Source organism: Pongo abelii, chromosome 12, assembly GCF_028885655.2.
Source record: "Pongo abelii isolate AG06213 chromosome 12, NHGRI_mPonAbe1-v2.0_pri, whole genome shotgun sequence".
NCBI lineage: Eukaryota > Metazoa > Chordata > Mammalia > Primates > Hominidae > Pongo > Pongo abelii.
Window position 1 is genome coordinate 128,416,149 of NC_071997.2, and position 17,513 is coordinate 128,433,661.

The 17,513-nt window shown below is 38.1% G+C and overlaps 1 pseudogene; it reads left to right on the forward strand.

Annotated features, from left to right (window-relative positions):
• The first annotated feature begins 15,338 nt into the window (after positions 1-15,338).
• LOC100446413 (nucleophosmin-like) lies at positions 15,339-16,282 on the forward strand (annotated as a pseudogene).
• The last annotated feature ends 1,231 nt before the right edge of the window (positions 16,283-17,513 follow it).

Consider the following 17,513-nt stretch of genomic DNA (forward strand, 5'->3'; position numbering starts at 1 on the left):
AATTTCATTTGCAATTATATTTTTATTAAAACAGTAAATGACTGAAATTCAGATTTCATACAACATATAGTCACCCTAATAGCAATAAAATTCGCATATTAAATATAAATGAAAAGTGCAAAACCAAGATATTTTAGTGGTCTGTGGAATCTAAATTTGTATAAGGGTTGATAGAAAAAGTAAATTTCTTGATTACATAACAGTTGGTACAGATTTAAAACGCTGCTTAGTCTCCTGATGACTAACAGTGTTTCTAATAAGAAACATGAAAATACCAACATTAAAATAACTTCAGAGGTAAAGCAAGAAATACAGAAAGAAAAATAAAAATGATTTTTAAAAAATAACCATAGGTAGGGGTGGAAGGGATGAATACTTTTTTTAGTTGAGATGTTAAAAATAGTAATTATAAGAATATAAAACAATGTGGAATGCACTATAGATTACATTATAGGTAAGATTCTATCACTTCACAAGTAATTCATGAAGTTTGTTTTAATACAACAGATAACAGAATGTGAAGCCTATTGTTGATTACCTATCAGGCATGTTTACTAAATCAAAAAACATACAATCATGACAAGTTTTTAAATAAATCTCATTTACAGAAATCATCATAAGAATATGAAGTACATGAAATATCTTGATCTTAAATCATCCACTTGCCTACAGGGGTAGGGCTATGTGTTATATTAAGTCCAACTGCTGAGTAATTTGCAAAAAACTGGGAACTGTTTGCTCATTTAAGTTCAACATGTATTTTCCCCTTTTAGTTCTAAAATTAATTTGTGTGAAGAACTTGTCCAAATAAAAATCATTCATGTTATGAAGATACCTCCTACGAATTAAGAAGACAAATACAGACATGAATTGATGATGATAAATACAAAATTTTGACACTTTGTAATGCAGTTCCATTATATAAATAATTTTATTTTAACCTTTTTATTCATTTTAATTGACAAAAATTGTATGTATTTATCACGTGAGGTGTGACATATATTTACACAATGGAGAAGTATTTAGCCTTAACAAAAAGTTTGGTCATTTGTGACCACATGGACGAACAGGGACGTTCTGCTAAGTGGAAGAGGCAGGGAGGGAAAGACAAAAACCACGTGATTATCACACTTACATGTGGGACCTAAAGCAGTTGAATTCACAGAACTAGAAAGTAAAATACTGGTTGCTAGGGGTTAGGGGCTGGGGCGCGATGTTGGACAAAGGGTACACATTTCAGTTAGACAGAAGGAATAAGTTCAACAGCTCTAATGAACAGCATGGCGACCAGAGTTAATAATGGTGCATTATATTCTTGAAGATTGCTGACAGTAGATACTAAAACATGATGTTTTTGTGATTAAAAAGAATTACAAAAAACGATAAACATGTGAGGTAATGCACACGTTAATGAACTCAAGGCCTCCCCCACCTTTCCCCACCCCTGAATTCTGCAGCCAGCCTCTGCTGTCTCTTTCAGGGTGGAGGCCCAGGTCCTGACTATGGCCTGTGAGGCCCACCCTGGTCCGTCCCCACTGACTGTGTTACATCCACTCCACACTTTACCACCTCTCTTCCCCTCTGGCCCCTTGCTCTCTGGAACATCACCCAGATGGACACCCTCCTCCAGCCTTTCATAGGCTGCCCTGTCCTCTGGAGCACCTTCCCAAGGCCTGTCCTGCCATCCTCGGCAGCATCACTGCCCAGAGAGCCAGTCCCAGGAAGCACAGTCACAAAGCCCCTTGGAAGGGGGCATGTAGACCTGATCTATGGAAATCCCCACTTTAACAGAGCTGTAGGTCATGGAGACCTGCCTTGCCTTCCGAAACGAACCCTATGTGTGTGATGCATTGAGATTCTCCAACACTTCGGCTGCAAAGATATTTTATGATGTGCATTATGAAGAAAAACAAACTATAGAGAGAAGTCATACCAAAGTTATTTTTCCTAATGTATAATATATTTAAGCATGAATATGTCTCCAAAAACATATCTTTAGGTGCCAGCGTCTTTTAAGTCTAAGTGGCAGAAGACAACTTGAACTAGAGTATGTCGAGCAAGGACAGAAACATGCAGGCTCCCCTTCCTGTGTCCATGTGTTCTCATTGTTCAATTCCCACCTATGAGTGAGCATATGCGGTGTTTGGTTTTTTGTTCTTGCGATAGTTTACTGAGAATGATGATTTCCAATTTCATCCATGTCCCTACAAAGGACATGAACTCATCATTTTTTATGGCTGCATAGTATTCCATGGTGTATATGTGCCACATTTTCTTAATCCAGTCTATCATTGTTGGACATTTGGGTTGGTTCCAAGTCTTTGCTATTGTGAATAATGCCGCAATAAACATACGTGAGCATGTGTCTTTATAGCAGCATGATTTATAATCCTTTGGGTATATACCCAGTAATGGGATGGCTGGGTCAAATGGAATTTCTAGTTCTAGATCCCTGAGGAATCGCCACACTGACTTCCACAAGGGTTGAACTAGTTTACAGACCCACCAACAGTGTAAAAGTGTTCCTATTTCTCCACATCCTCTCCAGCACCTGTTGTTTCCTGACTTTTTAATGATTGCCATTCTAACTGGTATGAGATGGTATCTCATTGTGGTTTTGATTTGCATTTCTCTGATGGCCAGTGATGGTGAGCATTTTTTCATGTGTTTTTTGGCTGCATAAATGTCTTCTTTTGAGAAGTGCCTGTTCATGTCCTTCGCCCACTTTTTGATGGGGTTGTTTGTTTTTTTCTTGTAAATTTGTTTGAGTTCATTGTACATTCTGGATATATTAGCCCTTTGTCAGATGAGTAGGTTGCGAAAATTTTCTCCCATTTTGTAGGTTGCCTGTTCACTGTGGGGTGGGGGGAGGGGGGAGGGATAGCATTGGGAGATATACCTAATGCTAGATGACCAGTTAGTGGGTGCAGCGCACTAGCATGGCACATGTATACATATGTAACTTACCTGAACATTGCACACATGTACCATAAACCTAAAGTATAATAATAATAATAATAATAATAATAATAAATCATTGCCCAAAAAAATAAAATAAAATAAAATAAACTTATTAAAAATGACATTTGTGAAAAAAATTTAAAAAAAAAAAGAAACATGCAGGCTCAAAGAACAGATGATGGCTCATCTCAGAAATGACGAAAGGCTGTGAAACTCAACATCTGAACGTTGGAGCTGCTGGGTTGTCTGGGAATTCCTGGAAGCATTGGCAAAAATGAAAATAGTTGAATCTCTTGGCTAATAAAGAAAATGTGGAGTTTTGTCGTAGCCGGTAGGCTTTGTTGATTTTACCACTTAAAAAGAAGAAAATTTGCCTCAGATAATTGTAGAACTTTGGACCATTCACACAGCTAACTTTTTCATCATTTGTAAATTACATAACCTGCATTCCAGATATTTACATGTCTAGAAGGCTCTCGGTACAAGTCAAACTTTATTACTTGTTATTCAGACTTCATACTTTAATTTTTAATTTCCTGAACGCCATTATAAAATATTAGCCGTAGAAATTCAAATCAGACACTGAAGCCCATTTCCAGATGGCAGAAGTGATGACTTGAAGGTCACAGATATGAGGAAGTAGTCTGACGTGATGAGGAAACTTCCTGTGGTGTAATGTATGGAAAATCTACATGCCCAAAGGGTGGCATTACCTTTGCACAGAGTAGGTGGGCCAGCAGCTCTGGGCATGGGATGATAGTAAATTTAGCCTCCTCAGGAAACTTACTTGGTTGCCAGATCAAAAAGCTTCCTACACATCTGTCTCAAAAGCCCAAATACTAACTACAGATACAGACTTTAAGTGGTGGCTACTCAAACCCCACACCTCCACCCACCTCACTCACCCTGGGTATGGAGTGTGCCCCCCGTCCCCGCCCTTAGTCTTGTGAATCACATGAGCTGGGACAGTCTTCACCCCTGTGGGCTTGGAGGCATTTTACTTTCTGAGGTTTTAAGATGCCTCCTCTGATCATCTCTTCTCTAGCACTCCATTCACTTCTCTTTGCTCCTTCCTCTTTAAATAAAATATATCCTTTTATTTCTCTGAACTAAGATCTCTTGAAAGCATTGTCAAGACAACCACAATCTCCGATATGTTTTTCTTCACACAGAGCACCATTTGTCTTCATAGGCTTCCTCCAGACAGTTCTCCACAGCCCTTTCTTTGTAAACTAAAAAGCCCTATAAATAAATATTCCTAATCAAAGAGTTTCTTCACTAAAAATAGTATTAGTACAGATTGTAAAAGAACTAAGTTATATCTAAACCGTTGCATTAAGTCGTAGTGACATCTTCTCACTACAAGGACTTGGAAACCAACTCATTGTGTGGACTGGTGGTTGCTGCCACCGAAATGTGTGCATTTTAGCTACCACAGCCTTCAGCCCAGGCAGCAGGAGAGGTGTTCCTCCTCAGCCTGACCAGCAGGGGCTTAATGTCTTGGAAATGTCTTTCTCTCTCTCTTTCTCCTTCCTTCCTTCTTTCCTTCCTCCCTCCCTCCCTTTCTCTCTCCTTTTTCTTTTTTCTTTCTTCTCTCCTTCTCCTTTTTTCTCTCATTAATCATCTATGTACCTCCTACCCATTTTCCAAACTGATGAAACACAAGATAAATATAAATAAGTAAGGAAACTGCAAAAATATAAATATAGGAAAGTAAGAAAACTTCCAAAGGCAAAGATTAGAAGAAAAAAAATGGGATAATGCAGAGATGAAGTATTATAAAAAATAAGTCTTCTGAAATGCTGAGCACTTGCAAATGTGCTGCTAACCTTCTTGGAAGTTGAGACAGAAGACAAATCACTCGTGAGAAAACATGACTACTTTTTTCATGAAGACCTAAAATAATTCTTTGGCAGTTATTATTAGAGAGGATGCAGATGATGAATATGACTAGCATCATCAACAGCATCATTGAGTCAATGTGTTCAATTATCAGGCTGTCCCTTTGTTTAAAATGATCACGTTTCCTATTGTGTAAATACAGTTCAGTTAAAAAAGCTTGTTGAAGAGGTCAGTGAGAGTTTCTAGAAGACAGTTAATGTGTGTTTTGAGCGTCCTATGTACCCGATGTGTTCTATGGGTCTCAGTAACATTAGCAGTGTCAGTGATCTCAAGCTATGCATGCAAAATTTTAACAGATAAGCAAGTAAAGTTTACTCTATGTGTCCAGTTTCTGACTTAATATCCTAACAATGGAGGGTAGAATAAACTTTACACATATATATTAAATCCAAATTTTACAATAGAAATTGATAAAGAGTATAGTTTGAGAAGGAATATAAAATATAAGAAATGTGTATTAGCATAATGCTAAGTAAGCATCTATTTAAAAGGAAAACGTAACTTTATTTAGTATAAAAAAGAGTAGTTAAAGTAAATCTAAAATAGAATTTTTCACATAGCTATACATACAATAAATATAAATGAATGAATGGACAGAGCTTTGGGAGGCTGAAGTCGGAGGAAAGCTTTCACCCAGGAGTTCCAGGCTGTAGTGAGCTGTTGTTGTATCACCACATTCCAGTCCCAGTTCTGGCAACAGAGCAAGACCCTGCGTCCAAAAATAAAAAAAGTTTAATAGTGTTGTTCAAATTTTCTATATATTTACTAATTTTCTGTGTATTTATCCCATCAATAATGGAGAGAGAAAGAAGTGCTTAAATTTCCAACAATATTTATGAAATTAGAAAAAAAAAATTCTGTGTTGTTGAGTTTTGCTTGATAATATTGGAAGCTCTGTTATATATTTAAAAGTTTTTTTTAATTCTTGATGAATTGACCCTTAATTATCATGCAATGTTTCTCATTATTCCTGGTAATATCACTTAGTTTAAAATCTACTTCATCCAATGTTTATACAGCTAATCCAGCTTCTTTTGGAATTGTGTTTCCACGATCTATTGTTCTCTCTACTTATCATTATTATTATTTTTTTTTTTTTTGACAGCGTCTCGCTCTGTCGCCCAGGCTGGAGTGCAGTGGCGCGATCTTGGCTCACTGAAAGCTCTGCCTTCCGGGTTCACGCCATTCTCCTGCCGCAGCCTCCTGAGTAGCTGGGACTACAGGCGCCCACCACCATGCCCGACTAATTTTTTTTTTTTTTTTGTATTTTTAGTAGAGACGGGATTTCACTGTGTTAGCCAGGATGGTCTCAATCTCCTGACTTTGTGATCCACCCGCCTCGGCCTCCCAAAGTGCTGGGATTACAGGCGTGAGCCACCACGCCGGCCCCCCTCTACTTATTTTTAATGCGTGCTACATGTAGATAGCACATAGTTGGTCCTTGGTTTTCACCCAATATAAGCATCTTGACCTTTAATTTTATCTTTCAAGAGACTAATAACTTACATAATATTTAATATATTTTTATTAAAATTTGACATCTAATTTGTCATCTCCTATTGGTGCCATCTGTTTTTTTTTCTATATTTTTCCCATTTCCTTAGTTTGAAATAATTATGTTTTTGCGTTTCCATTTTATTTCTACTGTTGGCTGATTGGCCTCATCCTTTTTATTATTTATTTATTTCTCTGATTTCTCTGAGGTTTGCAACATTCACATCACTCCTAATACAGACGACCTTTAAATAATATTAAACCACAGCACATGTAATATACCATCCTAGCAACTTTTTTCTCTCTCCTCCTATCCTTTGTACTATCGTCATACATTTTGTTCTTACATGTGTCATCAAGCCCACAACTCTTCGCATTATTTTTATTTAAATGCTTTAATTATTTTGATATGATTAAAATGGGAAACGTGTCTCATATAGGTAGCTTATATTTACAAATCACAGCTCTTGCATTCCTTTGTGTATATTTTGATTTCCACTTGATATCATTTTTCTTTTGCCTCCCGAATTCCCTCAGCTTTTATTTGCGTGAGAAAGGCTTTATTCACCTTTATTCATGAAAGATATGTATGCTGGGTGTAGATATCGGTCTCCGTAAAAACAGAATATTTACTTATGGACCTGACTGGTTTTTTTCTGCCAGGCTCTTAACTATGGTGTGTGGAGTCTACGTAGTCTGCACTTGAGCCCTACCTGTTTTGTTGTTTCTGAAGTTACCTTGGGTGTACTGCAGCCTTCAAATCCCTTCAGTAGTAGCCTGCCACTGGCCTGAACTTAGTCTGGGACGTGGAGTGCCAGAGAACATGTTCAGTCATCCGCCTTTACTGTCAGTGTGCTGCTCTCTTGGACCACATGCCCTTCTCAGCGGCCGGTTTCCTGCTACCCAGTGGAAGGGGCGGCTGCTGTTACTGAGAGCAAAGCGTGTGTTTTCTTGACTCCAGACTCAGGCTTAGGCAGGCCCCAAGTGTCTGAGCTTCAGGAAAACAACTTTCTTAGCATCCTTTCCTCCCCCAGGGAAATCACTCTGCATAGTCTGGAAGGCAGGCCTGTGTCCTGCACACACCCTTGCCCTGCCCACAGGGGACAGCACACTCTGCTTGGTAGCTGGGTGTGTGGTGTCTCCATCCCTGCCCCCACAGCCAGCTCTGAGGTTCACTGTATCAGTGCGGACTCCTGGGGAGGAGTGAGATTTCTGCCTAGTGTTATGCAGGGAGAGAGGTGTTTTTTTACCTTTCCTCAGTGGTAGAAAACCGTTTCCTGCTATCTGGACAGGTGTGTTTCCACCCTTCCCTCAGGAGCAGATGGCATTTGCCCCATGTTAAGAAGGGCCCGGGGTGCAGGCAAGTTTTATGTCTGCACCTAAATGCACATAAGTTTCCCATGGACTCCTGTGTTACCCTCAAAACTAGGCAGTCCCTGCACAACCATGTCACTGAAGTGGAGAGGGACCTTTGGGGTCTGCAGTGCTGCCTGCAACCATTCCTGTGAGCACCTGAGCTGCCCGTGGGGAAAAGCCAGCTGTAGGGGTTATGGGGGCAGGTGCCTGGTGTCTAGGGCTCACAAGGATTCCAACCTGCCAGTAATGTTGGCCCTGGGCCTTCAGGGGCACTCTTTTCCTGGAGTGCCCCATGCTCCTCAGAGGAAATTCAGGTCACATGGGGACTTTGCAGCTTCATAGTTTCAGTAGTCTGATAGTTGCAATAGTGCTGATAGTTGCATAGTCACCATAGTCTGACAGTTGCAATCGTGTGGATAGTCTCAAAAAATTATGATTATTTATTTAATTATGATTTTTTTAGATTATCTGCTTTTTTCATTGTTAGACTAAAACAACTTTCTCTTTTCTGCTATTGAATCTATTTCCCTCTTTAACGGTTATTATCCTCTAGAAATATGGAAACCTGTGTTCAGAGGAGCTTGTTTGGGGTGGAACATAATGGGTGAGTATTGGGTGCAGAGCCGGTGCAGAGTAATTATTATGGACTAACCTGAACCTGATCACAAGCGGAGCTGCCTGATTTTAAAGGTTAGCAAGCATCACTTTCTGATACTCATATCTTGAAATGACATTGGAATATCTTCAAGTGGAAAAAGGGCACATGGGTGTGATTTTGATTTTTTTAATGTAAACTTATTTTTAGAACAGTTTTGGGTTTATAGAAAAATTGAAGAGTATGTACACTGTTCCTGCATCCCCTTCCCAACACACACAGTTTCCCCTATTTGCATCTTGCATTGGTGCACTGCGTTTCATAATTGATGAGCCAATATTGGCGTATTCTTATTAACAAGAGTCCATAGTTGACACCAGTGTTCGCTCTTGGTGTAGCACAGTTCTATGGGTTTTGACAAATGCATAATCAAATCTATCCACTATTATAGTATCATACAGAATAGTTTCACTGCTGTAAGAACCATCTATGTGTCATCTATTTATCTCTGCCCATCCCCCCACCCCTGGCAATTGCTGATGTTTTTACTGATGCATAATTTTGCCCTTTCCAGAATGTCACATAGTTGGAATCATATATAGTTTGTTCAGATTGGCTGATTTCACTTTATAATAACGCATTTAAGAATCCTGTTTTTTATAAGTGTTTTCTACAAAGCAATAGATTCTTTTAGTGGAAATAATGTTCTAAAATTCTAAAAGATATCATTCACCTTCCTCAACTTCAGTTTCTTTATTCATAAAATAGGGATCATATATTAATTTCTATCCCAAGATTTTTGAGTATTGAAAAGTTAATTTACATGTAAAAAAGTAAAATGTTAGACAAATACCATTTTTCTTAAAATATTGTAATGAATGCAAAGATATGAGGGATTTGGGGAGAGGAATTAAAATTAAAATGCAAGCCAATTCCTGACATGAATGAGAAAGGAAAGTATGTGAGTTCTATCATCAGTTTTTGATTTCTGCATTGTTTGATGGTAATTTCTTTAAATTACTTACGTTTCCAAGATACTATCATGATATTTCAGTGAGAACACTTTAACTCAGAGAAAGATATATAATCGTCTTTATTTTAGTTTATTTGTTTTATAATAAGCAACTAATATTTTAACTTTTGCTTAGAGCTCCTAAAACATATTGGGCTGAAATTATTTTAAGTAAAAGGATAAATTTTTTGTGTGTCAACTGAGTGTTTAATTTATATACACCACATCATCTTATCTAAGGGAGAATCTTTTTTGCTCCACAAAACTTTATTTTCTCCCAATGGCTTTTATTTTGAACAAAAGGAATTTACTTTTGATATTTGCGCAGACCTGTCCAGGACTGATGATATTTTGTTGATTGTTATATTAGCAGGCTGTGTTATCTGCTCAGTATCATTCAAGAAGCATGAGTGCATATTCAGGTGTCAGAGAAAATCTAAAATCATGGGGAAATATATTTATGTCTCGTGAAATGATTTTGCTATTCTTGGATCATTTTGGGGATTTCTAAAATATTTTTTGATAAATGAAAGATTTAAAAGCCTCTTTTCTAAATCATCTTTCTCAACTTTTCCTTGAACTTTATTGTGAGAAAAAATATAGTGTTTTTGTTATCTTTTTCTTACTTAAAATTAGAGTTTAGGCTGCCTAAAATTTTAACAACTTTTATATAAATGTATCTTTGTTCTTACATATCAGAGGGCTAGAAGAAACAAAAGAACTATATAATGTATACATTTTTGTCTTACCAAACCAGAACAAAGTCTATTTTATGAGTGATGTTTATTTTGAAAATCTGGACAAAACCCTGAACATTAAGGGCATAGTTCAGCTATGTGTTGAAATTGCTATGTATGTTGACAGAATTTACCATTGAATGGAAAAATGAGAAATTTTTACTTTGAAACCTGCCCTCTACCAAGCTGTCAACACTACAACCCCATAGATAGCATGAAATAAGTTGTATTTTGAGAACGATTGCATTGCCTTGGACTGTAAACCTCCTGTTGATCCTAGTTCGAGGCATTGCATCAAATCCCAAGACTGAATAATCTGATCTGGAAAGTCACTGTCCAAGACTTCATGGTTTCTAATTCTGGTGTTTAACAATTTGCAAGACATCTATTATTTTGCTTTAAATTTCCAGCATAATATTTTGCCAAATGAGGAATATAGTCTACGAAGTTTTATTTCTAATTATCGCTTAGGTATTTATTACTTTAAAATTTGATTAAAAGATAAATATCTGCTTTATAACCAAGCATAAACTTGTTTGCCTAAGCCAAACAATTCAGCTTTCTTCTGTAAAGGTGCCAGGAATTTGCAACCTGCTCTTCCTCCTGCTGTTTGGTACTCATGGGCACTTAAATTGTGATCTGCTTTTGTGAAAATTGTCTTTTAAGGGAGACAGCTCCATTAGCAGTTTCATCAGTCAGCATAAGAGTATCTTATATTCATACTGATACTTTCTTTGGTGTGTGTTTTTTTTTTATTTTCTTATTATTAGTTCATTTTAGAAATAAAAAAAAAAACACCATATGAAAAAGAAATTTTTCTGTAGTCAATGCTTTGCCGGTCCCAGGAGGAAAAGCAGAGAATTCTGGCTGAGAACATCCTGAGAGAACTGCTGCTGGTTCAGCTCGCTACCATCTGAGCATGCTTGGAAGCTGCCTTTGCTATCTGTTATTGAAGCAGGGATTCTGGGACAAGGTCATCTCCAGGTTACTTTTCAAGGAAATTTTTCTGCCTTCTTTTGCCTCAAGTTCCAACTGAGAGACCTGAGATGTCACACGGTTCAGATCTTTTCCACGTGAAGGCATTCTGGTTCGAGTTGTAGAGAACTCCATAGCCATGCGTAGATTGCACTCTTTGTGGCCTGGATGACACTGTAAATATAGAGTAATTCTCAAGGTAATTTCTACCCTGCGTTTACATTGGCTGCTGATATGTGTAGTCCTGGGGCTCTCCAGCCTCCCAGGGGACAGTTCTGTTACTGGTGGCGAATCTGTATCCTTATGGTTCTGTAGCAACCTGAATTCCTGCCTCCTCAGAAGAATTTGAGCGCATATGGCAGAAGGAGAAGCCAAGGCAGACTTTAGAGCAGGAGTGAAAGTTTATTAAAAAGCTTTAGAACAGGAACAAAAGGAAGAAAAGTACACTTGGAAGAGGGCCAAGCGGGCGTCTTGAAAGCCAAGTGCATGGTTTGACCTTTTGACTTGGGGTTTTGTATGTTGGTTCGCTTCCAGGGTCTTGCGCTGCTTCTCCTGACTTGCCCATCTCCTTGGGAAGCTGCTGATCACCAGTTTCAGCTGCTGATCACCAGTTTCAGGTGTTTTCTATCTATTAGGAGACAGGCTTTCTCTGGTGCCAGCTGTGACCAATTATTACTTTAGCGAGACAGTTAACAACCACCCTGCCCAACACCTGATGGTCACTGGACACTCCTGGTATGTGTGGGGCAGGAGGAGCCCTCTCCTGCCCTGCTCATACCTGACTAGCTACCCACTGTAACAGTTTCAGTGGAGCCACTCGATTTATTGAAAATGTGTTCCTGAGCCTAAAACGTAACTCCAGCAATTTTCTTGGCCTTCTATGCTACCCCTAAAGGATTTCGTCTTTAGCTGCCCTGAGATTATCGTCTCTGGTTGTCCCTTGAGAATGAGCGGGATTAATTTCTTCAATGAGAAACACATTTTGCAAAATACACAGCTCTTGACAGTTAATGTTCTATTCTGCTGAAAACTTGCACATCTACTTAACACAGCATTTGCATTTCTCATTGGCTCCTCTAATTCAAAAAGAAAGTTTATTGCTCTGATACTTAATTTTAAGATCATCTGGTATACTCATCACCCCTCCTTCCTTGTGTACCTTGATTCTATTTCTCTGCTTATCTCTCCACCTGTATTTATTTATCTTTACATCCTATCCTTCAAATTTAAACTTTAGTTAATCCATATAAAAAAAATCTCAAAATACAAATATAGCACATTTAGTTGGTTTTAACCAAGTAAAGGCTTAGGCATCAACCCCAAGGTTATAAGCTACTGGGTTCATTAGATTTTTATATCCCATTAATGTGCATAAAAAGTCCATGAAAATATTTCTGCTAATCCACATAACTGAATCATTTTACTTATTAGAGCTAATTTCTAGCATCAAACAAGCCACTATTTTCGTTGATGAAAATCTAATATGTATTATACTAATTAGTAAAGCCTCTGGAATTGATGAGAGATACACACAGTTGAAAGAACTTATAATAGCCTTCTCTAAAACTTAGACATTCAGAGTAAATGACAGCTGATCACCAGCACTGGGTTATGAATACCTAGAATATAGATTAAGCTAACCCAATGCAAAAGCATGCATTCAAACACACTGACACATAAACACACACTGAATTGTTTTTCATTACAGTGGCATAATACTTCCCTCCAGAATGTGAGATTTAGGATAGTGAGAACTTGTTTGTTCATCAATGCATCATTACTTCCTATGACTATGTCTAGTACATAGTAGGCACTCACCAACTCTTTCTTGAACATCTTTTTTCAAATGCAATTAATACACCATCAGATCATTGAGGAGGTACATGAACAGAGATTAAAATCTGGCAAGAGAGACCCTAGAGGAAGGAGTCCATGTCCCATCAGCTTCTGAGGACAAGATAGAACACAGAGCAGGACTTTGTCTCAATTACAGTGACTGCCTTAGAAACCCTGGTGACATGTCCTCACCAGCTTCATCCCTAAATGGTCTTATATCCAAACTTTGTTACAGAAGACTCTGGCTAATATCTCAGTTTTCATTCCCTTTTTTTGTGGTCAACAACATTCTTCTCTTTAGCACGATGAACTGCTTCAGAACAGGGATTGTGTCTCATCTTCCTAGTTTTTAAAATTCTTAAGCTCAGTAAAAAAGTTTGTACTCAGTATTTATTGTATAAACGTAAATAAATAAAAAAGTTTCTAAACATTATTGGTCATTTTCAGGTGCATAGATAATTATAATCTAAATTAGTAGATTGAAACTGTATTGGCATCAGCATGTCCTCTGAATGTCCCTTTTTGTTGTTATTTGAAAGGATTTTTAAAACATTTTAAAATCTTGAATGGGAGGATTTTTTAAAGTTATTTTTTAATGTAGAATGCAAGACAAAATAAGAAGTTCTGGTTAATTGATAGTTCTTTTAGACTGGTCTCCAACAGAAAAAATAGATACTTATCAGAATTGTTTCTTTATGCTATATGAGACGAGACATTCATAAAGTCTGTTGCATAAAGCTGAGCAAAAATGAATGGCCTGTTATCTTTCTTTTCAGAGGCAGAGTTGAGGCATAAAGGACTTTATCCACAGTTTGAAAATATCCATAGTTTGAAGATAATATATGCTTTTTTTCCCGGTGTGGGCAATATCTGTGCATTTCAGGGAGGAACAAGCTCATGGAGGGGCCGTCAGCACCCATCTCTGTGCACACCCGCCACTCAAGGAGCACATTTAGCCTGCAGCTAATGTCTGCTGTGATTGATTCCCGGCAAGCCTCTCAAAATGGATGTCACTCCAGGCTCTTAAAGGATATTTTTTTTGGAATTGTTTAACCTCCTAAGAAGCAATAGAAGTTCTTAAAAATAACTTTTATGCCAGAAGTTGAATAACTTTGTACAGCTTGTTTTTGTTTTTACCAGAATATGTAGAGAGAACTTAATGAGGTGCCATATGTCAAGTCTGGAGTCAGATTAAAAACAAATAATTAAAATATATCCCTTTTCCATCAAAACAGATTGTGATATGTTGGTGGAAGGAAGCTGAATCTGACATGTCATGTTTTGACAGTTATTTTTTTCAAGAAAAAAAATCAGTCATATTGTTAGAAGTATTGTACTTGAAAGTTGTATTTTTCTTCCTGTGGAATAAAAAACTGGAAACTTAAAACTGTGGAAAGTTTTCAGTCATAATTAATTGAACCTGCCATATCTATTAACCTGCCATAACGAAATAAGGAAGGCACATATTTTGGGACATATGGAAGCATCTTAGGAACATTCGTTTGGCATACAGACGTCAAAGAGTAAGAGAAATGTTGCGAGGTTTTATGTGTGTTGATGGTGGGATGTGTGTGTATGTGTGTGTTGTGTGTTTGGGCAATTTCATATTTCTCCCTAAATTCAAATTGACTTTAACTATACAACAGATTATTCCTCAATTAGGACATTTTCCAGTATTTTTTTTTTCATGAATGAGAGGTTGATAAGTTCTTGTTGACTTTTTTAACATTAAAATATAATACTTTAGGCCAAGTCTTCAGTATGTAAAAGTAAGAATATAACTTGTATAAATAATGAGATTTCTATTCTTACTTCACAGAATGGCATAGAAATAAAGCATTCAAATCGCCACTTTGGTCAGTCCCACAAGGGAATATTTGATGGCATCCTCATCACAGGGGACTTTAAACACATAACCTGGCCGTAGAGCGAGAACTTTTCAGACCCCACCTGGATCTAACTAAGCAGTTGGGCTTCTCAGCGGGGGAGGTAAAACCCTGGGATCTCTTGTTAAGCCAGCTTCACACAGGGAACTTAAATGAGCCTGGAAGCTCCATGAGGTCACAGGATTAATCAAGATGGTCAAAAATAACAACACTTTCTGGAGATGAAGGTCAGGGATGCTCAGAGTACACAGGCCAGCGTAGGTGGAATTATCCGAAAGCTGGTTTCTCACCCTAAGAGCCCAGTTCTTTGACAGCACACTTGCTTTTGGTTGGGGGAAGCTAGGAAGGTCACCCAGAAGGCTTTTTGAGGTATTCATGCTAATTATATCTGTGACAAAGTCGCACCATTAGGGGCTTTTTGCCAGATCTCTGGTTGGCAAGATTGTGCGACACTGTGGGAGTTTACCTGCTCTTTAACATAGAAGGACCCCTGGTGTGATTCTGTCCTGAGTGGCTGTTCTCTTGAGCAGTAGTCATTTATCTCCGTCCGCCTTCTCTCCCACCTAAGTAACTGCCACCACCTCATGGAAGATTCAATGGGCATGGACACAAGCACCCTGAGGCCCCAGAATTATCTTTTCAGTTGTGAACTAAAGGCCAACAAAGATGATCACTTTACGGTAGATAATGATGAAAATGAGCTCAAGTTATCTTTAAAAACAGTCAGTTTAGAGGTTGATGCAAAGGATGAATTGCACATTGTTGAAGCAGAGGCAATGAATTACAAAGGCAGTCCAATTAAAGTAACACTGGCAACTTTGAAAATGTCTGTACAGCCAATGGTATCCCTTGGGTGCTTTGAAATACCACCACCAGTCGTCTTATGGTTGAAGTGTAGCTCAGGACAAGCACATATTAGTGGACAGCACTTAGCAGCTGTGGAGGAAGAGGCAGAGTCAGGAGATGAAGAGGAGGAGGATGTGAAACTCTTAAATATATCTGGAAAGCAATCTGCCCCAGGGGGTGGTAGCAAGTTTCCACAGAAACAAGTAAAACTTGCTGCTGATGAAGATGATGAGGATGATGATGATGATGATGATGATAATTTTGATGATGAGGAAACTGAAGAAAAGGTGCCAGTAAAGAAATCTATATGAGATACTCTAGCCAAAAGTGCACAAAAGTCAAATCAGAATGGAAAAGACTCAAAACCATCAACACCAAGATCAAAAGGACAACAATCTTTCAAAAAACAGGAAAAAAACTCCTAAAACATCACAAAGACCTAGTTCTGTAGAAGACATTAAAGTAAAAATGCAAGCAAGTATAGAAAAAGGTGGTTCTCTTCCCAAAGTGGAATCCAAGTTCATCAATTATGTGAATAATGGCTTCTGGATAACTGACCAGGAGGCTATTCAAGATCTCTGGCAGTGGAGGAAGTCTCTTTAAGAAAATAGTTTAAACAATTTGTTAAAAATTTTCTGTCTTATTTCATTTCTGTAAGAGTTGATGTCTGGCTGTCCTTTTTATAATGGAGAGTGACAGCTTTCCCTGCCATGTTTGATAAATGTTGTCCAGGTTCCATTGCCAAGAATGTGTTGTCCAAAATGCCTGTTTAGTTTTTAAAGATGGAACTCCACCCTTTGCTTGGTTTTAAGTATGTATGGAATGTTATGGTAGGACATAGTAGTAGTGGTGATCAGACATGGAAATGGTGGGGAGACAAAAATATACATGTGAAATAAAACTCAGTATTTTAATAAAGTTAAAAAAATAGAAGGACCATCCCATCTTTTATTTGCTAGAAGTGGGCATCTAAGCATTATCCCAGAGATTCCTTTGTAGGGATTTCCAGAAATCATCTCCTAGCTCAGTGTTGTGAGATCTCTTATCTTGATGATGCACCCTTGCTGTTCCCTCTGGGGTTTTGTTTTTGAACTGAGGAAGGTCACAGAGACCATGCACTTTTCTCTAGACAGCCAATGTCATAAACCACTAGCTGAGGGGTAGCACACAGTTTGTAAAGTATTTTGATCTGAAAGTCAGGAGACTTGGATTGTAATTCCAGCTCTGCCAAGGATGAATGTCGTGACCTTTGAGATTTAAATAATTTTGACCTCAATTTTTCTCCCTAAAATTGAAGTCGTTGTCATGTTTACCTCATAGGGTTATGGAAAGAATAAACTAGTGATACTATTGTTACCTTATGCTCACAGCATGACAGCACTGGTGACCCTCAGTGGAGGGGATTGCAGGAGAAAACTAAAGAATTAACTAAAGAATTCTGCTTAGAGATCAGGAGTACAAGTTTGAATGTGGAACTATTTGTGCTCAAGGCCCAGCTCTTGCATTTACCATGAGACCTTGACTAAGTTACTTAACCTCTCTGTGCCTCAGTTTCTTCACCTGTTAAAGTGCTAATTTCATAAGGTTTTCAAATGTAAACCATTGTAAGTTCTGAACTTAAGGCTGTGTGCAGATTAGGTGGTCTTATATGTATATTACTGTATCCCCTAATGCTATGCAATGAGGCTTGCAATTGAATATTTCAAACCCGTTTTTCCTCACTACCCACATACATCTTCCCCCTGAGCAGTAGGACATGTCCTTGCCATGATTGACTTCTGGCTCTGCAAGTTTGTATCATGTGTTGATGCTATGAATAGTAGGAGTATTCCTGGAGGCATTCCACACTTGAACATCTAGCAACAGCATGACCACGCAAACTACGTAAATATTACCAACTTGAGCCAAAATGT